Below are 24,932 nucleotides of genomic sequence, written 5' to 3'. Positions count from 1 at the left end.
GTAGCTGTGGACACTGGAGGTGAAAATACACAGGAGTATGACCACATTAGAGTGAGCTGCCTCCAAGCAGGTCCAGAGACCAGTGCAGTGTTGGAGGGCATCTTAGGGAGGTGAGGTAGACTGTGGCTCCCAGTGAGGGAAAGGATGCTAGCAGCAGAGACTCAAGAAAAACCTTCATTATTCTTGTACTTTGACTTGTTCTGTAGTTTCTTCCGTATTTCTTTCCTTTTCTTTTTTCTTTCCTCACCCCCTCCCGCCGCCCCCCACTGTAGCTTTCAACTGTATTAGCACTATGAAATCTACTTAAGCTTTCCATATTTTTTTTCAATCATAACTTTCATTGCTGTTATAAACCTCTGCCTCCACATTGGACTTCTGAAGGTCTATGGAATTTTCCCTTTTTCTCTTATTTTTAAATTATTTAAACTTATTTTTCTACATTTATTCCTTTGTTTGATTTTCCTACTGTTCTTTCCCCCTTGCAGTTAATCTTTAATATATACGGATCTTCTTTATCTACCTCTATCTAACTTTGCATTTCTATTCTTTTTTTTCCTTTCTTTTTTTCACCACATTTGTTAGTTTTGGTTTCATTGCTTAATTTCCCAGTTGGCAACTTGCTTTAGTTATGTTTTCCAGTTTGTACTTTAGTTACTTTGTTCTTAACTAGTGAATATCATTTTTGGTTTCCTTTGTTCACTGAGTCAATCTATTGTACATTATATTTGTTGGACTGTTTTGATTTTGCTTATGGCTCTATATGTGTATGTGTATATTCTCTTACTTTAATTATTATTTGACTGATTTTGTAATTGTCATGCTTCTAGGGTTTCTCTTTACTTTCTCATTTTTGGGTATGTATTTTAATCCCATTTAATGCATTCAGAAAACTAAGATCATGGCATCCGGCCCCATCACTTCATGGCAAACAGATGGGAAACAATGGAAACAGTGGCTGACTTTATTTTTGGGCTCCAAAATCACTGCAGATAGTGCCTGCACCCATGAAATTAAAAGATGCTTATCCTTGGAAGGAAAGTTATGACCAACCTAGACAGTCTATTAAAAAGCAGAGACATTACTTTCCCAACAAAAGTCCATCTAGTCAAGGCAACGGCTTTTCCAATGGTCATGTACAGATGCAAGAGTTGGACTATAAAGAAAGCTGAGCACCAAAGAATTGACGCTTTTGAACTGTCGTGTTGGAGAAGACTCTTGAGAGTCCCTTGGACTACAAGGAGATCCAACTAGTCCATCCTAAAGGAGATCAGTCCTGAGTATTTACTGGAAGGACTGATGTTGAAACTGAAACTCCAGTACTTTGGCCACCTGATGCAAAGAGCTGACTCATTTGAAAAAACCATGATGCTGGGAAAGATTGAGGGCCGGAGGAGAAGGGGATAGAAGAGGATGAGATGGTTGGATGGCATCACTGACTCGATGGACATGGGTTTGGGTGGACTCCAAGAGTTGGTGATGGACAAGGAGGCCTTGGCGTGCTGCAGTTCATGGGGTTGTAAAGTCAGACACGACTGAGTCACTGAACTGAATTGAACTAATACCATGCTCAAAAATAAACTCAATGGATTAAAGACCTATATGTAAGACCAGAAACTATAAAACTCTTACCGGAAAACCTAGGCAGAACACTCAATGACATAAATCAAAAAATGCAAGATCCTCTATTCCCCACCTCCTAGAGTAATGGAAATAAAAACAGAAGTAAGTAAGTGGGACATGATTAAACTTCAAAGCTTTTTCACAGCAAAGGAAACAAAAAGCAGGTTAAAGACAACCCTCAGAATGGGAGGAAGTAATAACAAGTGAAAAAACTGACAAAGGATTAATTGCAAAAATATACAAGCAGCTCATACAACTCAATACCAGAAAAACAAACAAGCCAATCAAAAAGTGGGGGAAAGTTCTAAACAGACATTTATCCAAAGAAGACACACAGATGGCTAACAAAAACGAAAAGATGTTCAACATCGCTCATTATTAGAGAAATACAAACTACAATGAGATATCACCTCACGTTAGTCAGAATAGCCATCGTCAAAAAGTCTACAAACAATAAATGCTGGAGAGGATGTGGAGAAAAGGGAATGCCCTTGCACTTTTGGTGAGAATGTAAATTGATACAGCCACTATGGAAGATGGAATGTAAATTCCTTAAAAAACAAGGAATAAAACCACCGTATTACCCAGCAATCCCACTCCGAGGCGTATACCCTGAAGAGACCAAAATTGAAAAAGACACATGTATCCCATTTTTCCTTGTAGCACTATTTGCAATCGGTAGAACATGGAAGCAACCTAGATGTCTATCAACAGATGAATGTATAAAGAAGTTGCAATACACATACACAGTGGAATATTATCCAGCATTAAAAGGAACACATTTGAGCCAGTTCTAATGAGGTGGATGAATCTAGAATCTATTATACAGAGTGAAGTAGTCAGAAAAAGAAAGAGAAATATCATATATTAACACCTGTATATGGAATCTAGAAATATGTGTATTGAAGAATTTATTTGCAGGGCAGCAATGGAGAAACATACAGAGAACAGATTTATGGACATGTGGAAAGGGGAGGATGGGGAGAGATGTACGGAGAAAATAACATGGAAACTTACATTACCATATACAAAATAGTCAATGGGATTTTTCTGTATGTCTCAGGAAACTCAAACAGGGGCTCTGTATCAACCTAGAGTGCTGGGATGGGAAGGGAAAAGGGAGACAGGTTCAAGAGGGAGGGGATACATGTATACATATGGCTGATTCATGTTGAGGTTTGACAGAAAACAACAAAATTCTAGAAAGCAGTTATGCTTCATTAAATAAAAAATATATATATGTACATATATATATATATATATTTTTTTTTTTTTAAGTGGAAAGACTCTCCTTTTATCAGAAGCATGTACAAGTCATTCACTTGGAGAGAAGCATAATATAAACAGTCTGGTTGCCTTCAGCATTTGTTTAGATAAAACTGGAATGGTGTCTTAGAAAACTAAAAATCTTTTAATGCACAGAAATGGCCACAGAGGATCTATTTTTCTTTCCATAAAAACTAAGCTGTCTGTTGTCTTGAAGAAAAGAAAATAATGAACTTGGAAAGTGACATTAAATATCTTAAATATTGCCAGACTTGGTGATTTGTTTTTTATTTGCTATGTTCTAGTGAAACTTGGAAGAAACTGGAAATGAATACTGATTAGAAACTTAATCAAGACTAATGAAGGCTTTTTTGCCCTCTTTAGACCAATGACACTACATTTTTTCCCCAAAGCCCATGTTTCCTAAGAAAAAATGAAATTAGGACTGTGATACAAATTCACAAATGGCCATGGATTTGTAAATGTGACTAAAATCTGCCAAGAGATTCTGATATGAACATATTGCAAAATAAGTTTGTATCATAAAATAGTTTGCAATCCAGAAGATTAACTAGTGAGTAAAAGTCAATGATGTAATTCTAAGATCAAATGAATGAATTTACAATTTTCTGTCTCCTCCGTTTTCCCACCCTACCTGAAATTCAGCCTAGACAGACAGGCAACACACTAGTCACAATATTATGTGTATTAACTATGACAGAAATGTTTTGAAAGTTATAAAGACTGTATACAATGAACAGTGAACCAACCCTTGTGGGTTGAGGGGAGGTCTTCTAGAGAAAATTATTTATATCAGAGCCTTAACTTCTAACCTTAAATTCGTCCCCAAGGGAACCAGTCATCATTTGATGATTTCTAACATATAGTCACATATATTAAAATAAAACTTTAATATGTCAGAGTTTCAAGAAGTGTATGATGATGGCTTTTTTTTCTCTTCCAACAAATTTCAACCCATTTTATGCTATTTTTAAAACTGCTTTTATCAACGCAACCCATCTACACTATTTTAAAAATCATAAAATATTGGCAGATATATAATTAAAAGTCTACCCCATAACCTAACAGCAACTTTCAAAAGCAATTGTCTTAAATATTTTAACTATTTCTTCACTTCCCTACATACAAATTTTCAACATTACTCTTATCCTACGCTCTGTCTTGACTTTTTCATTTTGGACACTATTGTACTTTCCCTATAGAAGATGCAAATTTAGCACTCTTTTTGACACTTCCTTCACCACAAAACATTCACATATAAACAGAACATACTCTCACACACATAATCACAAACGCATTTTCTTACCTTATTTCCTTACTATGGTTATATCACAATGGCATCATTATTTGTATTATAATGACAATGATAAATTCTGTAGTAAAGTTCCATTTTCCATTATATTATCATTTTCTACCAAGGATGAATAATTGCATAAATATTTAAATCTGATTACTTGTTAATATGGGGCTTCCCTGGTTGCTCAGTGGATACTCTGCCTGCAATGCAGGCGACCCAGGTTCAATTCCTGGGTCAGGAAGATCCACTGGAGGAGGGAATGGCAACCCACTATAGTATTCTTGCCTGAAGAATCCCATGGACAGAGTAGCCTGGCAGGCTACACTCTATGGGGTGGCAAGAGTCAGACACGACTGAGTGACTAAGCACATAACACATTTGTTAATATGGGGCTTCGCTGGTAGCTCAGTGGTAAAGAATCTGCCTGCCAATGCAGGAGATGCAAGTTCAATCTCTGAGCTGGGACAATCCCCTGGTGAAGGAAATGGCAACTCACTCCAGTATTGTTGCTTGGGAAATCCCATGGAAAGAGGAGCCTGGAACGCTATAGTCCTTGGTGTTGCAAAAGAGTCGGCCATAACTTAAGTGACTAAGCAACAACAATTCTGATAAGTATTCAAGTATTTATCTTACTATTAATTTTTTAACATTTTCTCCACTTCTCTTTAACTTTGTAAAATTGGACTCTTTGAACTGTTTTTTTTTTTTTTCTGAAAATTTAGAATGGCATGGAGATAAACACATGTATCCAATTTATCATGTTTAATCAGATATCTGCCATTATGTATTTGTATAATCTTTAAGTTAAATACATACATGTTACATACACACATATATACAGACACATGTTTGGGGATGGATTTCCTTGCTTAAAATATTTCAATGTTGAGTCAATCTTAAGTCATTACACTGTTATATATCACTTACATCAACACAATTCCTCTGAAAGTTAGAGTCTGCCTTTCTTGGCCACTAGTGTTTCCCCAGGGTTTGACTCATAGTGTGTGGTGAATACAGATGTCTGACTGACAAGCTTATGTACCGTCAAGAAGTCTCCAGTCACTGGATTCTGTGGCTCTTACCTTTATAATTATTATGGTGTGATCGTTTTTTAATAGAATAGGACTGCCATAAACCAATTCAGTAAAGCCTACTGAAAGTCAGACTTTCTCTTGATACTGCAATATTTATTATTTAATTAAGTTTCAACTTATTATTATACTATGGATAGACAAGATGAATAGGCAAGATGGCGGGGTGGAAGGATGTGCACACATCTTACCCATCTTGAATAGGAAAGATGATGAAGTAGAAGGATGTGCATATCTTCTCTTGTGAGAACTCCGAAACTCACTGATGAACAATCATCAATAGGAGAATGTTGGATCTCACCAAAAAAAAAAGATACGCCATGTCCAAGGGCAAGTAAAAGCCCCAGCAAGAAGGCAGGAGGGGCAAAATAGCATTTAGAATCAAATCCCATATCTGCCAGAGACACCTGGAGGGCTCAAACAAAAACTTGTGTGCACAAGGACCCAAGACGACAGAGATTTAGCCAGACCAGCCTTTGAATGTTTGTGTGTCTCCTGTGAAGGCATGGGTCAGCAGGTTCAACAGTATGTGAATCGAGAACTTTCAGATAGTCAAGCTGTATTTAGAAAAGGCAGAGGAACCAGAGATCAAATTGCCAACATCCATTGGGTCACAGAAAAAGCAAAGAGTTCCAGAAAAATATCTACTTCTGCTTTATTTACTATGCCAAAGTCTTTGACTGTGTGGATCACAACAAACTGTGGAAAATTCTTAAAGAGATGGGAATACCAGACCACCTTACCTACCTCCTAAGAAATCTGTATGTGTGTCAAGAAGCAACAGTTAGAACCAGACGTGGAACAATGAACTGGTTTCAAATTGGGAAAGGAGTACGTCAAAGCTGTATATTGTCAACCTGCTTATTTAACTTACATGCTGCTGCTGCTAAGTCATTTCAGTTGTGTCCAACTCTGTGCGACCGCACAGATGGCAGCCCACAAGGCTCCACTGGCCCTGGAATTCTCCAGGCAAGAACATGCAGAGAACATCATATGAAATGCTGAGCTGGATGAAGCACAAGCTGGAATCAAGTTTGCCAGGAGAAATATCAATTACCTTAGATATACAGATGACACAACCCTTATGGAAGAAAGAAGAACTAAAAAGGCTCTTAATGAATGTGAAAGAGAGAGTGAAAAAGTTGTCTTAAAAGTCAACACTCAAAAAAATAAGATATTGGCATTCAGTCCTCTCATTTTATGGCAAACAGATAGGGAAATAATGGAAACAGTGGTTGACTTTATTTTGGGGGGCTCCAAAATCACTGCAGATGGTGACTGCAGCCATGAGATTTAAAGACACTTTCTCCTTGGAAGAAAAACCATGACCAGCCTAGACATCATATTAAAAAGTAGAGACATTACTTTCTCAACAAAAGTCTGTCTAGTCAAGGCTATGGTTCTTCCAGTAGTCATGTATGGATGTGAGAGTTAAGACTATAAAGTAAGTTGAGCATTGAATAATTGATGCTTTTCAACTGTAGTGTTGGAGAAGACTCTTGAGAGTCCCTTGGACTGCAAGGAGATCTAACCAGTCAAACCTAAAGGAGATCAGTCCTGAATATTCATTGGAAGGACTGATGTTGAAGCTGCAACTCCAATATTTTGGCCACCTGATGAGAAGAACTGACTCCTTAGAAAATACCCTGATGCTAGGAAAGACTGAAGGCAGGAGGAGAAGGGGACGACAGAGGATGAGGTGGTTGAAGGGCATCCCTGACTCAGTGAACCTGAGTTTGAGCAATCTTGAGGAGTTAGTGATGGACAGGGAAGCCTGGCATGCTGCTGTCCATGGGGTCACAAAGATTTGGACACGACTAAACAACTGAAATGAACTTGAACTATTATTATACACCAAGCTTTGTGATCGACCCTGTACTCTAAGAGTGAGGCTTTATAAAGAACTTGGCATTAGCATACTTATACTATCATATCTGGACCCATCACTTCATGGGAAATATATGGGAAAACAGTGGACACAGTGTCAGACTTTATTTTGAGGGGCTCCAAAATCACTGCAGATGGTGAATGCAGCCTTGAAATTAAAAGACGCTTATTCCTTGGAAGAAAAGTTATGACCAACATAGATAGCATATTGAAAAGCAGACACATTACTTTGTCAACAAAGGTCTGTCTAGTCAAGGCTATGGTTTTTCCTGTGGTCATGTATGAATGTGAGAGTTGGACTGTGAAGAAAGCTGAGCACTGAAGAATTGATGCTTTTGCACTGTGGTGTTGGAGAAGACTCTTGAGAGTCCCTTGGACTACAAGGAGATCCAACCAGCCCATTCTGAAGGAGATCAACCCTGGGATTTCTTTGGTAGGAATGATACTAAAGCTGAAACTCCAGTACTTTGGCTACCTCATGCGAAGAGTTGACTCACTGGAAAAGACTCTGATGCTGGGAGGGATTGGGAGCAGGAGGAGAACGGAATGACAGAGGATGAGATGGCTGGATGGCATCACGGACTCGATGGACGTGAGTATGAGTGTACTCCGGGAGTTGGTGATGGACAGGGAGGCCTGGCGTGCTGTGATTCATGGGGTCACAAAGAGTCAGACAAGACTGAGCGACTGAACTGAAATGACTGATATAAAATAATCAATGAGGACCTATTGTACATCACGGAGAACTATACACAATATTTCACAGTAACTTATAAGGGAAAAGAATCTGTAAAATAGATAGATAGATAGATAGATAGATAGATAGATAGATAGATAGATAGATAGATAGATATAGATACTGGTAAACTGAGTCACTGCTCTATATACCTGAAACTAGCACAACATTGTAAATCAGGTATATTTCAGTAAAAAATAAGAAAATGTAAAATGTATTTTCAGGCTTGTTTGGTGGCTCTGATGGCAAAGAATCTGACTGCAATGCAGAAGACTGGGGTTTGTTCCTTGGGTTGGACGATCCCCTGGTGAAGGGAATGACTACCCACTCCAGTATTCTTGCCTGCAAAATCCATGGACAGAGGAACTTGGCAGGCCCATGAGGTCACAAAGAGTCGGACACAAGTGAGCAACTAACCACATAGCACAAAACATATTTTTAAAAAACAAAACCCAAAGTAGCTACTTTATATGATTCATGAAGTCTCATTGCTTTTGGCAGAGTGGGCACACAATTTGAAATCCTGATTATATATAGACTGTGTTGTGCTCTCTAGACTTACTCTAATGTTAACTTATCAAGTCCTGTCTGACATTTCACCCCATATACCTTGAGCCTATTTCTGAAAACTGTGCTGACAATGCTGTCTCTTGTGTTTGGACAGTTTAAGACCAGATTCCAGCTTGCCATAATCTACCACTGTGACCTCACCTGAACTGCTTTGCCAAGGCCAGACCTCACTTCCATCTTCTTCCTGCCTACCTAGCAGACAGTAACATCCTCCAAATCTTCCCCATGTGAGTTCATGTGGTACCTGCTCACGACAGATAGTATTTCATCTAGAGTAACTGTAATCCTTTCCTTGCTGGGCTTTAGATTTGACATATCACTTCATTTCTTTCATATCCTTATTTGTGTATTTTGCACACATGCTTCAAACAGTTCTAGTCATCTCTAGTCAGATTGTTTACCTAAACCTCTGATTAGATGTTTGTGAATTGCAATGATATACAGAGGGCCTCATTTTGTCTTTCTAGCAAAGAAACTACTTTCTATTACAAGAAATTCTAAATTTCTGCTGTGAAAAATCAAATGTATATGATTTCTGTTCCTTTTAACTGCAACTTCTAACTTTTCCTGAGGAAATAGCATCAGTTCTTAATACATTCTGAAAGGTAATGTATGAATTTTTTTTTTATGTTTCTTAAAGTGAATAGAATATGGAGGAAGCCTGAATGTAACAGAATTCTGATTCTGCCTTTAACTGGGTGTGTGACCTTATTCCGTTTATATTACATAAGTTTCTACTTTCCCAACTGAAAAACAAAGGTTTGCATAGTAACTATCCCTTAGGGATTCTTAATGGATACATATATTAATATGTATAAAGCATATAAGATACCCAGTACATAGTATACATTATAGAAGTATTTGTTGTCTTTCTTTTGGGGGGTCCTGCCTTTGGAGAGCAATTTTATCAATATTTATAGTTTTTAATTGAATATATAAAACATATCATTTACCAGTGGAAGGAACCAACCACCCAACCTGTATAACATCAAAGTTTGTTTAACTGCATCTCTGAGAAATGAAATGGGCTTCCCTCATAGGTCAGTCGGTAAAGAATCTGCCTGCAATGCAGGAGACACAGGTTCAATTACTGGGTCAGGAAGATCCCCTGGAGAAGGAAATGGCAATTGACTCCAGTATTCTTGCCTGGAAAATCCTATGGACAGAGGAGGCTGGTGCACTACAGTCCATGGGGTTGCAAGATTGGACACGACTTAGCGACTAAACCACCACCACCTGAGAAATGAAAGGCTTCTTCATTGGCTCAGTGCTTAAAGAATCTGCTGACAATGCCCAAGGTATAGGAGATGTGTGTTGATCCCTGGGTCAGGAAGATCCCCTGGAGGAAGGCATGGCAACCCACTCCAGTATTCTTGCCTGGAGAATCCCATGAATAGAAGAGCCTGGCAGACTACAGTCCATATGGTTGCAAAGAGTTGGACATCACTGAAGTGATTAAGCATGCACGCATGCACTGATGACAAATGAACTTCTATGTAACTCTTCAAATATGGCATGGGCATTCAATTTTATACAACTCCCACTAAATTATTGTATAGTTTAATTTTCTGGAAAATTATCTTATGTTAGATAAATGTGTTTCACTGTAATTTCCTCCATAATTGCTATCAGTATTTAGATACTAGAAGGGGGAGAATAACATTCCCATTACCTCCTAATCATGAATGTCTCAAGCCCAGCAGAGTAGCTGTCTCTTGACACACTGGATGCACAGTATCCTTAATTAGCTGGATTTGGTACCTCTCATTGGCAACAAAAAATTATTGATCAATATAGAGATATTTATCCTTTAACCAGGATGCTACATATATTCTTCTTGACCAACCAGAAAAACCTCCGTTTCGATGTAGCCTCCAATGGATGTTTCACCATTTTAATTCGCAGGAATTTGTGGTCAAAGGTCCTGTTGAAATGAAAATTAATTAGCCTCGGGATCTCCCTGGTGATTCAGTGGTTGAGACTTCACTTTTCAATATAGGAGGTGCAGTTTCAATCACTGGTTTGGGAACTAAGGTCAAACATGTCTCATGGCCAAAAAATTAAATAGATAAACACCCCAGAACATAAACAGAAGCAATACTGTAACAAACTCATTAAAGACTTAAAAAAAAATTGTCCACACCAAAAAATATCTTCAAATTAGAAAACATCTGTCCTACTTTCTTTTTTTTTTCCTTTTTTTTCCTTTTTTTTAAATTTAATTTTAAAATCTTTAATTCTTACATGTGTTCCCAAACATGAACCCCCCTCCCACCTACATCCCCATAACATCTCTGTGGGTCATCCCCATGCACCGGCCCCAAGCATGCTGTCCTGCGTCAGACATAGACTGGCGATTCAATTCTTACATGATAGTATACATGATAGAATGCCATTCTCCAAAATCATCCCACCCTCTCCCTCTCTCTCTGAGTCCAAAAGTCCGTTATACATAGCTGTGTCTTTTTTCCTGTCTTGCATACAGGGTCGTCATTGCCATCTTTCTAAATTCCATATATATGTGTTAGTATACTGTATTGGTGTTTTTCTTTCTGGCTTACTTCACTCTGTATAATCGGCTCCAGTTTCATCCATCTCATCAGAACTGATTCAAATGAATTCTTTTTAACAGCTGAGTAATACTCCATTGTGTATATGTACCACTGCTTTCTTATCCATTCATCTGCTGATGGACATCTAGGTTGTTTCCATGTCCTGGCTATTATAAACAGTGCTGCGATGAACATTGGGGTACATGTGTCTCTTTCAATTCTGGTTTCCTCGGTGTGTATGCCCAGCAGTGGGATTGCTGGGTCATAAGGTAGTTCTATTTGCAATTTTTTAAGGAATCTCCACACTGTTCTCCATAGTGGCTGTACTAGTTTGCATTCCCACCAACAGTGTAGGAGGGTTCCCTTTTCTCCACACCCTCTCCAGCATTTATTGCTTGCAGATTTTTGGATAGCAGCCATTCTGACTGGTGTGAAGTGGTACCTCATTGTGGTTTTGATTTGCATTTCTCTGATAATGAGTGATGTTGAGCATCTTTTCATGTGTTTGTTAGCCATCCGTATGTCTTCTTTGGAGAAATGTCTATTTAGTTCTTTAGCCCATTTTTTGATTGGGTCGTTTATTTTTCTGGAATTGAGCTGCATAAGTTGCTTGTATATTTTTGAGATTAGTTGTTTGTCAGTTGCTTCATTTGCTATTATTTTCTCCCACTCAGAAGGCTGTCTTTTCACCTTGCTTATATTTTCCTTTGTTGTGCAGAAGCTTTTAATTTTAATTAGATCCCATTTGTTTATTTTTGCTTTTATTTCCAGAATTCTGGGAGGTGGATCATAGAGGATCCTGCTGTGATTTATGTCGGAGAGTGTTTTGCCTATGTTCTCCTCTAGGAGTTTTATAGTTTCTGGTCTTACATTTAGATCTTTAATCCATTTTGAGTTTATTTTTGTGTACAGTGTTAGAAAGTGATCTAGTTTCATCCTTTTACAAGTGGTTGACCAGTTTTCCCAGCACCACTTGTTAAAGAGATTGTCTTTACTCCATTGTATATTCTTGCCTCCTTTGTCAAAGATAAGGTGACCATATGTGTGTGGATTTATCTCTGGGCTTTCTATTTTGTTCCATTGATCTACGTCCTACTTTCAACCTCCTGTAATCTGTGAGCCCAAGGAAGCCATCAATGAAGTGATCAACAACAGACATAGCTGTATTTAAAATCAAGTTCTGAATCAGTAAACCTATAGGTCACCTGAAGTAGAGAAATAGCTCAAGAGAAACCATCACACGCTGTGATCACATAAGCAAAAATTCTTTTGACGATCAAGAACATATTGTGAGGGAAAATGAGGAACAGTGGTCCTATGAGAATTTAGCCAAACTAGGTCCTTTATTATCTCAAAGACCACATCTCATTTTATGTCTAATTAGGTCAGTCCAAACTATGTTTCTATGAAAAGAAAATCATTAGTAAAGGAAACTAAAGACTTTCATATTACCAGAACAGAATGCTTCAATTTAACGGTATTTAACACCACTTTTATGAGAGGAAACCTAATTCCTTTTGATTAACTCAGTGACTCCTGCACTGCTAATAACATTGTGGGATTGTTGCTTTATATTATTGCAGCTCACAACTTTCTTTACTTAGATAAAGATGATTTAAAGGGCTCCAAAGGCTTATAATGGAAAGTTAAGTCACATTTCATTTTGTTTATAATTTATGCATTCAAAAACCATACATTTCTAATTAAAATTGAGAAACAATGGTCACATTCATAACTTCAAATATCATCTACTTCTTTTATTGTTTAAATTGATTCCATTAAAATTTGGTCATCTCAGGGGATATAAACAAACATCAAGGATATACGTTCATGGTTCACAAGGTCATAGCTCTGGCTCCATCTCAAAATATTTGGACATTGTGTTTGTCAATTTGCAAATGCTGTATGGAAATTCAATAGGCATTTGAGTTTTCTTATTTAAGGGTTTTTAACTTTAAAGCTCTCACTGAGGCTAATTTGAATGCATCTAACTGTGAAGAGGAACTAAAAAGCCTCTTGATGCAAGTGAAAGTGGAGAGTGAAAGAGTTGGCTTAAAGCTCAACATTCAGAAAACAAAGATCATGGCATCCAGTCCCATCACTTCATGGGAAATAGATGGGGAAACAGTGGAAACAGTGTCAGATTTTATTTTCGGGGGCTCCAAAATCACTGCAGATGGTGACTGCAGCCATGAAATTAACAGACGCTCATTCCTTGGAAGAAAAGTTAGACCAACCTAGATAGCATATTCGAAAGCAGAAGACATTACTTTGCTGACTAAGGTCTGTGTAGTCAAGGCTATAGTTTTTCCTGTGGTCATGTATGGATTTGAGAGTCAGACTGTGAAGAAGGCTGAGTGCCGAAGAATTGATGCTTTTGAACTGTGGTGTTGGAAAAGACTCCAGAGTCCCTTGGACTGCACAGAGATACAACCAATCCATTCTGAAGGAGATCAACCCTGGGATTTCTTTGGAAGGAATGATGCTAAAGCTGAAACTCCAGTACTTTGGTCACCTCATGCGAAGAGTTGACTCATTGGAAAAGACTCTGATGCTGGGAGGGATTGCGGGCAGGAGAAGGGGACGACAGAGGATGAGATGGCTGGATGGCATCACCGACTCGATGGATGTGAGTTTGAGTGAACTCCAGGAGTTGGTGATGGACAGCGAGGTCTGGCGTGCTGTGATTCATGTGATCGCAAAGAGTCGGACACAACTGAGTGACTGCACTGAACTGAACTGAACTGTGAAAGCAATGTTATAACATTATTCTTTCATAGTGAGCCAATCCAGGGGATTCAGGTTTCTGAACTACTGCAAGGTTCTTCAAAAGAGATTGAATGTTTTTTACTGTGTTTCAGCAAAAGCCTCTATATAGCACCAAGCACCTTACCTCAATTCAAATTGAACATCTCTGCTTCATGGTTAGGTAAGCTATAACAAATACCATTTTCTGTTTCTATGCTTCACCTGCTATTTCTATCATATTTCATTCATTTTTCCACAGTAAAAATTATTTCCCAGGAGTGAGCTAGTTACCAGATGCTAAAGATAAAAATAACATTTTCAGTTTAGGAACAATGTAATTATAGAAAAGAGATATTATGTTTGTTAAATCACTGTCTAGAGCACATTTATACACTGTCATAAAATGTAGGCACTACAAGCATAATAAAAAAGTAAAACAAAAGAACTTTAAAAAGCTTCATGGAAGTAGCACAGAAATACATTTCATAGCCTGTATATTTCATTGGCATTTTGTAGAGATAACCTATCTTTTTCATCTTATTTTGTACTCTTTGTCTTTCAGAAATTTGTCAATGTGTTATTACATCTTATGACCATGTCATGAAACCATGTTATTGCTAATTCTCCTGCTGCTGAAATACCAATGACTATTATATAAGACTAAATCATATATTCATTTTTTCTAGAAAGTATTTTTGGACTCCTATATCCCCCATTAAGCAAACTTTTTCTGTATAATAACTACCATTGGTTTCTACCCTGGATATTATATTGTGGTGGTGTTCAGTTGCTCAGTCATTCTGACTCTTTGTGACCCCATGGACTGTGGCATGCCAGGTTTCTCTGTCCTTCACTATCTCTTGGAGTTTGCTCAAACTCATGTCCATTGAATCAGTGATGCCATTCAAGCATCTCATCTTCTGTCAACATTAATGTTCTTATATGGCCAACATCTTTTTCTGGGTTAGCTTTATGAGCATGGATCATTTGATTAAGTTAGTATTTTTAAATGGTATTGGTATTTTTAGATATCTAATGTTCTATTGAAAAGATAACAATTGAAATCTGTAGCTCAGAATCTAGATGTATTTTTAAAAGTTTAAATTAGGTTGTAAATTTATATCTATATCATCTATATCAAAAATGTAAAATTGTAAATTAATTTCTCATGAGCATGCTCAGGTGTACCTCTGAGTTGACGAGTCTTAATTCTTAATAAAGATGCACACACAATAAAACTGTATTTAAAACTTTGTTTCCAGTGCTTTGTAGAACTTACCTGATAGCTAATATCAGATTAAGCATAGAGAAACATCATCCTCAGAGTCAGTTTCAGAAGCAGTGAAATAATCAGCTTCACTTTTTTTCACTCAATTGGTATTAGCAATAAACATAATAAACATATCAGCCAGTGGTGGTATACAACAAAGAACATGTTCTTGAGTATATTATAATAATACAGTATTCTAAAATATTATTCATATGCAAAATACTATTTTCAGGTAATGTCTCTACTGTATTGATTACAAAATTTTCTAGGAAAAGTCTCATATTACCTTTCTCATAAAACCCTCTCTTCCTTTGTTGTTGCTGTTCAGTCACTAAGTTGTGCTGACTCTTTGCCACCCCATAAACTGCAGCATGCCAGGCTTCCCTGTCCTTCACAACCTCCCAGAATTTGCTCAAACTCATGTCCATTGAGTCGGTGAGGCCATGCAACCATCTCATTCTCTGCTGCCTGCTTATACTCCTGCCTTAATCTTTCCCAGCATCAGGGTCTTTTCCAATGAGTTGGCTCTTGGCATCAGGTGGCTAAAGTACTGGAGCTTCAGTTTCAGCATCAGTCCTTTCAATGATTATTCAGGGTGGACTTCCTTTAGGATTGACTGGTTTAATCTCCCTCCTGTCCAAGGGACTCTCTGTGTTTAAGCAGATTCAAAAGGTGATCTCAAATGGATGGTCTGAAGGACACGATGTGACTAAGTCAAGTTCTTCTTGCTGGACAATCCAGTCCATGTCCTAAACACAATGAGAATGGAGCATATGTGGACGCTAAGGAGGACGTGGTTGATCCAGGCAATGATCAAAGTGGATGACGTCAGGAGAGCCCCTCTGAGTTCCTAGGTCACTATGTAAATGGAATTTTGTTCCTTTCTCCAGAAATGTTTTTGCTGGGCATCCAGGTTGTGTGAACCACTTAGAAACTTCACCATTTACCCATTTTGCATACACCTCTTCTCTTTCATGATTATTAATATTTATTCAACACTTCAAAAACAATCTAGCAACATGGTACTTTGACATTTGGAAAGAACTGATTTACAGTTTGCTTGATTTTTAAATCCTGGGCAAAAAAAGAGCAGTGGAATACATGAGCTGTTTTGAGTTTTACCACCAAGATGAGTTTCTTCACTAATAGTTTGCACTGTCCCAAGCAAATCATCAACATAAAATTGGATAAAGGATTTACTGAGCATGACCCTGCCCATCAGAACAAGAACCAGTTTCCCCTCCAGTCAGTCTCTCCCCTCAGGAAGCTTCCATAAGTCTCTTATCCTTATCCATCAGAGGGCAGACAGAATGAAAACCACAATCACAGAAAACTAATCAAACTATTCACATGGACCACAGCCTTGTTTAACTCAATGAAATTATGAGCCATACTGTGTAGGGCCACCCAAGATGGATGGATCATGGTGAAGAGTTCTGATAAAATGTGGTCCACTGGAGAAGGGAATGGCAAGCCACGTCAGTATCTGTGCCTTGAGAACCGATGAACAGGATGAAAAGGCAAAGAGATATGACACTGAAAATTGAGCTCCCAAAGTCTGTATGTGCCCAATATGCTACTGGAGAAGAATGGAGAAATAACTTCAGAAAGAATGAAGAGATGGATCCAAAGCAAAAACATCGTCCAGTTGTGGATGTGACTGATGATGGAAGGAAAGTCCGATGATGTAAAGAGCAATATTGCATAGGAACCTGGAATGTTAGGGCCATGAATCAAGGTAAATTGGAAGTGGTCAAAGAGGAGATAGCAAGAGTCAATACCAACATTGTAGGAATCAGTAAACTAAAATGGACTGGAATGTGCGAATTTAATTCACAACACCATTATGGCTAATACTGTGGGCAAGAATCCCTTAGAAAAAATGGAGTAGCTCTCATAGTTAATAAAAGAGTCTGAAATGCTGTACTTGGGTGCAATCTCAAAAATGACAGAATGATCTCTGTTTGTTTCCAAGGCAAATCATTCAACTTCACAGTAATTCAAGTCTACACCCCAACTCACTGCCAAAGAAGCTGAACTCAAATGGTTCTATAATGACCTAAAAGACTTTCTAAAAATAATGACAAAAAAATGTCCTTTTCATCATAGGAGACTGGAATGCGAAAGAGGAAGTCAACTGATACCTGGAGTAAAAGGAAAGTTTGGCCTTGAATTACAAAATGAAGAAAGCAAGGAAAACCACTAGACCATTCAGGAATGTTCAAAATCAAACACCTTATGATTATACAGTGGAAGTGACAAATAGATTAAAGGGATTAGATTTGATAGACAGAGTGCCTGAAGAGCTATGGACGGAGGTTCGTGACATTGTAGAGGAGACAGGGATCAAGACCATCAGCAAGAAAAATAAAGGCAAAAAGGCAAAATGGTTGTCTGGGGAGATCTTACAAATAGCTGAGGAAAGAAGAGAACTGAAAAGCAAAGGAGAAAAGGAAAGATATAAGCATCTGAATGCAGAGTTCCAAAGAATAGCAAGGAGAAATAAGAAAGCTTTTCAGTGATCAATGCAAAGAAATAGAGGAAAACAACAGAATGGGAAAGACTAGAGATCTCTTCAAGAAAATTAGAGATACCAAGGAAACATTTCATGCAAAGATGGGCAAAATAAACGACAGAAACGGTATGGACTTAACAGAAGCAGAAGATATTAAGAAGAGGTGGCAAAAATACACAGAACTGTACCAAAAAGATCTTCATGACCTAAATACTCCTGATAGCATGATCACTCACCTAGAGCCAGACATTCTGGAATGTGAAGTCAAGTGGGCCTCAGGAAGCATCACTACGAACAAACCTAGTGGAGGCGATGGAATTCCAGTTGAATTATTTCAAATCCTAAAAGATGATGCTGTGAAAGTGCTGCACTCAATATGCCAGCAAATTTAGAAACTCAGCAGTGGCCAGAAGACTGGAAAAGGTCAGTTTTCATTCCAATCCCAAAGAAAGGCAATGCCAAAGAATGCTCAATCTACCACACAACTGCACTCATCTCACACGCTAGTAAAGTAATGCTCAAAATTCTCCAAGCCAGGCTTCAACAATACATGAACCATGAAATTCCAGATGTTCAGGCTGGATCTAGAAAAGGCAGAGGAACCAGAGATCAAATTGCCAACATCCACTGGATCATCAAAAAGGCAAGAGAGTTCCAGAAAAACATCTATTTCTGCTTTATTGACTATGCCAAAGCCTTTGACTGTGTGAATCACAGCAAACTCTGGAAAATTCTGAAAGAGACTGGATTACCAGACCACCTAACCTGTCTCTTGAGAAACCTGTATGCATGTCATAAAGCAGCAGTTAGAACTGGACATGGAACAACAGACTGTTTCCAAATAGGCAAAGGAGTATGGCAAGGCTATATATTGTCACCTTGCTTCTTTAACCTATATGCAGAGTACATCATGAGAAACACTGGGCTGATGAAGCACAAGCTGGAATCAAGATTGCCAGGAGAAATATCAATAACCTCAGATATGCAGATGACAGCACCCCTATGGCAGAAAGTGAAGAGGAACTAAAGAGCCTCTTAATGAAAGTGAAAGAGGAGAGTGAAAAACTTGGCTTAAAGCTCAACATTCAGAAAACGAAGATCATGGCATCTGGTCCCAATTCCAGTCCTATTCGCATTTCATCGCAAATAGATGGGGAAACAATGGAAACAGTGGCTGACTTTATTTTCCTAGGCTCCAAAATCACTGCAGATGGTGATTGCAGCCATGAAATTAAAAGACGCTTACTCCTTGGAAGAAAAGTTATGACCAACCTAGACAGCATATTAAAAAGCAGAGACATTACTTTGCTAACAAAGGTCCATCTAGTCAAGGCTATTGTTTTTCCAGTAGTCATGTATGGATGTGAGACTTGGACAATAAAGAAAACTGGGCACCGAAGAATTGTTGATTTTGAACTGTGGTGTTGGAGAAGACTCTTGAGAGTCCCTTGGACTGCAAGGAGATCCAACCAGTCCATCCTAAAGGAAATCAGTCCTGAATATTCATTGGAAGGACTGATGCTGAAGCTGAAACTCCAATACTTCTGCCACCTGATGTGAATAGTTTATTCATTTGAAAAACCCTGATGCTGGGAAAGACTGAAGGCAGGAGAACGGGATGACAGAGAATGCGATGGTTGGATGGCATCACGGACTCAATGGACATGAGTTTGAGTAATCTCTGGAAGTTGGTGATAGACAGGGAGGCATGGCGTGCTTCAGTCCATGGGGTCACTAAGAGTTGGACATGACTGAGTTACTGAACTGAACTTAACTGATGTGTAATATCCTGAAGCAGCAAACAACTCTTATGGCCATCAACACTAATATGAATAAATGAATGAGATTACTAATAAAAAACTACATTCATAAGAGCAAAAATAAGACTTCAAAAATGTAAATTTGAGCAAAAACCAGAATAGAATGCTTTTTTTATTATTTGATTTATATAAATTTCATGAACATATATTATGGTGGGCTATGGGGTCGCAAAGAGTTGGACACGACTGAGCGACTGAACTGAACTGAAAGGTCAGAGCAACCTTTACTTTCATAAAATAAATGAAAAGCTCATAAGTTGAAGGGAGCATGAGAATTGCTTCTAACTTTCTAGAAATACTCCATTTGTTGAACTGGTGGTACTTACATGGTTCTTCTGTTCATTGTCTGAACGTTTACTTAACTGTACACTCATGATTCATGTACTTCTTCTGTATATAAATTAAATTTCAATTATCTTAAAATTATGAATGCTGTTTATGTAGATGGTTTTAAGAATATATCCTAAGTTTTCAAACAGTAATTTTATGGAAGCCCAACTTTTTTTTTTTTTCCAATTATAGTCCTATCTTTTATTAGAGTTCCAAATTTTAAAAACTGAAAGTAAAGCAATCATTCAGTGGTTCAGATAAAAGAAAAGCATCTTTACCTGAGTTACCCATCAGACTTACTCTGACCTGCCCTAGCTCTTCCCAGAACAAGTTTCTGGGTATCTAAACAAAACGGTTTGCATGTCGACTCCATTAAAAGTAATCTCTACTACAGGGGTAAACTAACTATGAGAACAGTTCTTCTCATACCTATTAAATGTACCCAGTCCACAGTTAGACCTCTATAGAGGTCTACAAAATGCTCTTCAAAGTAGTTTCCTTGGGACCCAATAAGGTAGAGATTTCCTGCAAGGATTTTTTTTTTTTTCCCCCAGACTTAGGGTTATTTTTAGGGTCTTTCACTTATACAAGTTCCCTTGTGTACAAGAACTGATCATTGACAGAAGTTTTTCTCATTCAGAGAATTCATAAGGTCCTTCATCAGATTTTTTTTGGGGGGGAGGGGGGTTTCAAACCCAAGAAGGCTCTCCACTTAATGCTTTTGCCACATTCAAGGAAAATACACAAATTTTCACCAGTATGGCTTCTCTGATAGGTAATAAAGTCACAGTTTTGTTAAGAGGCTTTTTTCACAACTGTTGGGGTTTCTTTCCAGTGGGGCTTTCTGATGTCTGATGAGGCATGCATACTGTCTGAAGCACTGTTTCACAGGGCATTAAAAAAATATCATCCTCTGATCTGAATTCTCTTGGAATGAGGAGAGGTGAGCATTGCTAGAGAACTTTCTCACATTCACTGCACTTGTAAGTTTCACACCTGTATAAATCCTCTTGTGGGTGATCACACAGGAGCTTGGACTGAGGTTTTCCAAAAACTCAGGGCATTTGTAAGGTTTCTCACTGGAGTGATTGATACGGTTCTGTAAAGACAGCTCTATGGTCAAACCATTTCTCAAGTCCCTACACCTACAGATTTTCTGGTCCCCAATAAAGTCTGAGCTCTGAAGAAAGTCTGAGATTTGCTTTGAGTTCTCCATCTTAAATGAGTTCTCTAACATTGTAAATACATATATATATATATATATGATATAACTTCTTGTCTGGTCAAGACATCTGTGAGGCTTCTGATACATGATGAGGGCTGAGCTCAAGACCTTTCTCAGCCACATTACAGATATATGGTTTTTCACCAGTGTGGATTGTCTGATGTTGAAGAAGGGCTGAGCTCTGATGAAAGCTTTTATCACAGACACTGTATTTATAATGCACCTCCTCTGTCTGAGTTCTTATTTTCTGTTGGGCAACAAAGTCCATGCCTGGGAGGAAGCCACTCTCACATGCACACCACTGATGCAGTTTCTCTTCCATGTGAATTCTTTGATGCACAATAAGGTCTGAATTACAGCTGAAGCTCTTCTCATATTCAAGGCATTTAAAAGTGTGAGTGTGAGTTGCCTGGTGCCTGATGAGGTTGGCACTCCAGGTAAAACTTCTCATACATTCCAAGCATTTATATGGCTTCTCACCTGTGTGGACTCTCTGGTGTACAATAAGGTCTGATTTCTGGCCAAAGCATTTCTCACAGGCACCACACTTATAGGGCTTCTCCCCAGTATGTACTCTTTCATGAACAATGAAGGCTGGCCAGTGTCGGTAACTTTTCTCACACTTATTACATTTGTAGGGTCTTTCACCAGTATGAGTTCTCTGGTGGCTAATAAGATCTGATTTCCCACTAAAAGCTTTTTCACACTCCAGACACTTAAACAGTTTCTCACCATGTGCGTTCTTTGGTGCCTTATGATGTTTGTACTTCAGCCAAAGCATTTATCACACTCACTCCACAGATACAGTTTCTCGCCTGTATGGCTTCACTCGTGGACAAGCAGATCAGAGCTCTGACCAAAATTCTTGCCACAGATATAACATGTATAGAATTTTTTACTTGCATGTGTTCTCTGATGTCCTGAAAGGGCTAAGTGGTGCCAAAAGCTCTTTTCACATTTGCCACATTTATAAGGTTTCTCATAACTGTGCATCCTCTGATGTGAAAAAAGATCTGAGCTTTGGATGAAGGCTTTCTCACACATATCACATCTATAAGGTTTCTCCCTAGTGTGGGTTCTCTCACACATAATAAGAGCTAAGTTTTCACAAAAGTTTTGCTCACGTTCAAGGAACTGGTATATCTGATCATCTATTTGAGTAATCTCATGCACATGAATAATTTTTTTTTTTTACCCTTCTGAGGGCATACATGATATATTTTCCTTGAGTTCTTTGATTATATCTCTCTTCTGAAGTGTACATTTTCTATGGCTCTCTCCTAGGGAGTTTTCCACTGGTCTTCCTGACCCATCATTTTCTTCATAGTCATTTTCTCAATAAGAACTTGAAAGATACATCTGTCTTAGGTCTTTCAGTCATGAGCAGTTCCTCTTTACAAGTTTCCAGCGTCACATGCACTCGTTCTTTATGTGGTATTTACAATCCATAACAAGAAAGACTCAAGACTGTCTTGTTTTTGGCTCCAAAGGGTCTCTAGTCCATAGTTATTAACAATACTCAATTCTTTTCTTTCTCCGGCTGCCGCAGGCGCAGCCTCTCTGCCTGGGAGGGCACTTCCCATTACTCTCCGGACACTCGGACACTGGGGGTTTGGCTTTCCCTGCAGCCACAGGCTTCGGACGGTGAACCTAAGGGCCCACCTTCGGGAGAAGAAGGAAAACAAACCTGGGAGGCTGACGAGAGCCAGGAGCATCCTTCTTTGCGCGGCTCGGCGAGGGTAGCTTGGGCCAGGCCATCCAGTGTGCGATTTAAGGGCCAACAAGGCCAGCTAGCTTCTTGAGCCCTTTCAGCTTGGCTGGGAAGTGGCCAGTGCAGCCCCGCCCCAAGCCCAACTTTTTTAGAACAATTTTTTTCTAGCTTCTTTAACTGTTTTGTGTCCTAGAATATGAGAATGATCAGTTTTTCATTTTATGTATAATTCATTCAAAATTACTATGTTTAATGTAAGTGAACAGGAAGTGCAAATCATCATTTTATATGTGAAACACCACTGGGTGACTAGCCCTATATGCGTCTTGTACGACATAATCATATTTTATATTTTTGGAAGGATACAGAAGAGCTCAAATAGATAACAAAAATGGTTTCCCAGTGAATACCTGAATGACTGTAGCCATTAATCTATTCCACAATATAGTTTTGAATGTCATACTAAGTTATTATTCCTATAAAACTATAACTTGCTACAACACCAAAACTACTGGTGAATAACTGATCAGGATACAGTAATTTATTTACAAATTTAAAAATATTTTCTGTGCTATCATGCCTGCTGATACAGCACATTCCATCTTTGCAAACTGTCTTATGAAACATCTAAGATTCTGAAATAAATTCTAAATATCATTGGAAAAAAAAGCAGCAAAATAAGAACAAAGCCAGTAAGTTTCCATCAAAAAAGAAAGGTCAGGTTTCACATTAGAAAAATAAAAGTTCTAGCTAAATGGCAACTCAGAGGAGTCATTATCATATAACTGGATGTCATATTGAAATACAGGATAAACTATTCCTGGTCACTGAGTAATGCCATAGGCCTTGTATGAGAAGCAGCAGGAAAGCAAGAGGATGAACCTGAGGTCACAGTCTGTCAGTTACCAGATGTGTTGCTGTGAGACCATTTAGCTTCTCAATCTAAAAAGAAAAAAAATAATAATAATAATATTGAACTCCAAGGTGTTTGATAAGCATGCTTTAGAATTGTTGCTTTCTTTCTCTAAGGCACTGCCGTAGACAGAAAACTATGTGACCTCATTAAAGATCTCTAATATTTTTTGAAATGTCTTTACATTTTATTAACTGATAGATTAAAATACAGTTATGTGTCTGATTCTTGAATTATAATTAGAAATGCTCTATTTTTGTTTCTTGCTATCTTAATTATAAGTATAATATACATTCCATGCCAATGGCACATTTATTTACTTCCCCAATTTCTTATTACTTTGGTTTAAGCATATGTTGTCGGAATATATTCCCCTGCATAAATGATAATTTTATTGTCAAACTGTAGCTCCAATTATGTGGTATTAAATTTATTCATCCATAGAGACTTCTTTTGCTACAAGTACATTAATCAGTATAATAAATGCAAGTGAGCAAACTGTAAACATGCTAGAGAAAATGAAAGAGGCACGAGCAATTATACAGTATTAATTATTTCATGTTTTTGTATATTAACTAAGAATAAGAATTAATGGAAAACATTCTTGGAGGAAATATGATTTAGCTATAGATGCTTGCTCCTTGGAAGAAAAAGCTATGACAAACCTACATGATGTATTAAAAAGCAAAGACATCAGTTTGCCAACAAAGTTCCCTATAGTCACAGCTATGGTGTTTTCAGTACTGTTGAGGTCCTTTAATGGACTGGAACCTGGTGGTTCTGAGTCAACTGGTAAGAAAGTAAAGGAGAGAGAAAGAGGCTGATATTCCTTGGTTTACACAGAAAGCCAATAAAGTCCCTGATATGGGGCTTGCTCTGTTCACGGAGGCCTCAGGAGCCCTCTCGATGGGGTAAAGGCGCAGAGCGCCTTCTCGAGGGGGTCTTAGAAGCTCGGGCAGGAAAGTGAACTCAGAGAGCCTCTGCGCTTCAAAGAAATAGCCTGAAAGAGAGAAAGAGAGAGAGAGAGAAAGCAAGACACGGAGACCAAAACTCTGATGGAGCAAAGGTGTTTTGATCAACATGGTGTGGGCATATATACTGTAGTTATTCTCAGCAAAGATAAAGATTAAAATTCCAGACTTACAAAACATAGGCAACCCATATTAAAGAGAGACAGAGTTGTAAACAATCACTTTTACCATATGGTTCACAAGAAGGAAGAGGGTACTTATCATGGTATTGAAAAACTAACGAAGAAAATGCCTGGATCCCTCAGCCCCAAGAGAGGCTTGCTTCTCATAAGGAACAGAGGATTCCTGACAGATCCAAAACAGCACACAGGAAGCCTCCTGTTAAATGC

At 38.3% G+C, this 24,932-nt stretch overlaps 1 pseudogene; it reads right to left on the bottom strand.

The window, feature by feature from the left end:
* Positions 1-21,006: 21,006 nt before the first annotated feature.
* Positions 21,007-22,212, bottom strand: LOC138090894 (zinc finger protein 322-like; annotated as a pseudogene).
* Positions 22,213-24,932: the final 2,720 nt, after the last annotated feature.

This window comes from Capricornis sumatraensis, chromosome 14, assembly GCF_032405125.1.
Source record: "Capricornis sumatraensis isolate serow.1 chromosome 14, serow.2, whole genome shotgun sequence".
In the NCBI taxonomy this organism is placed as follows: Eukaryota; Metazoa; Chordata; class Mammalia; order Artiodactyla; family Bovidae; genus Capricornis; species Capricornis sumatraensis.
Note: the sequence above shows the minus strand (reverse complement) of the source record. Positions and strands in the feature narration are given on the sequence as shown.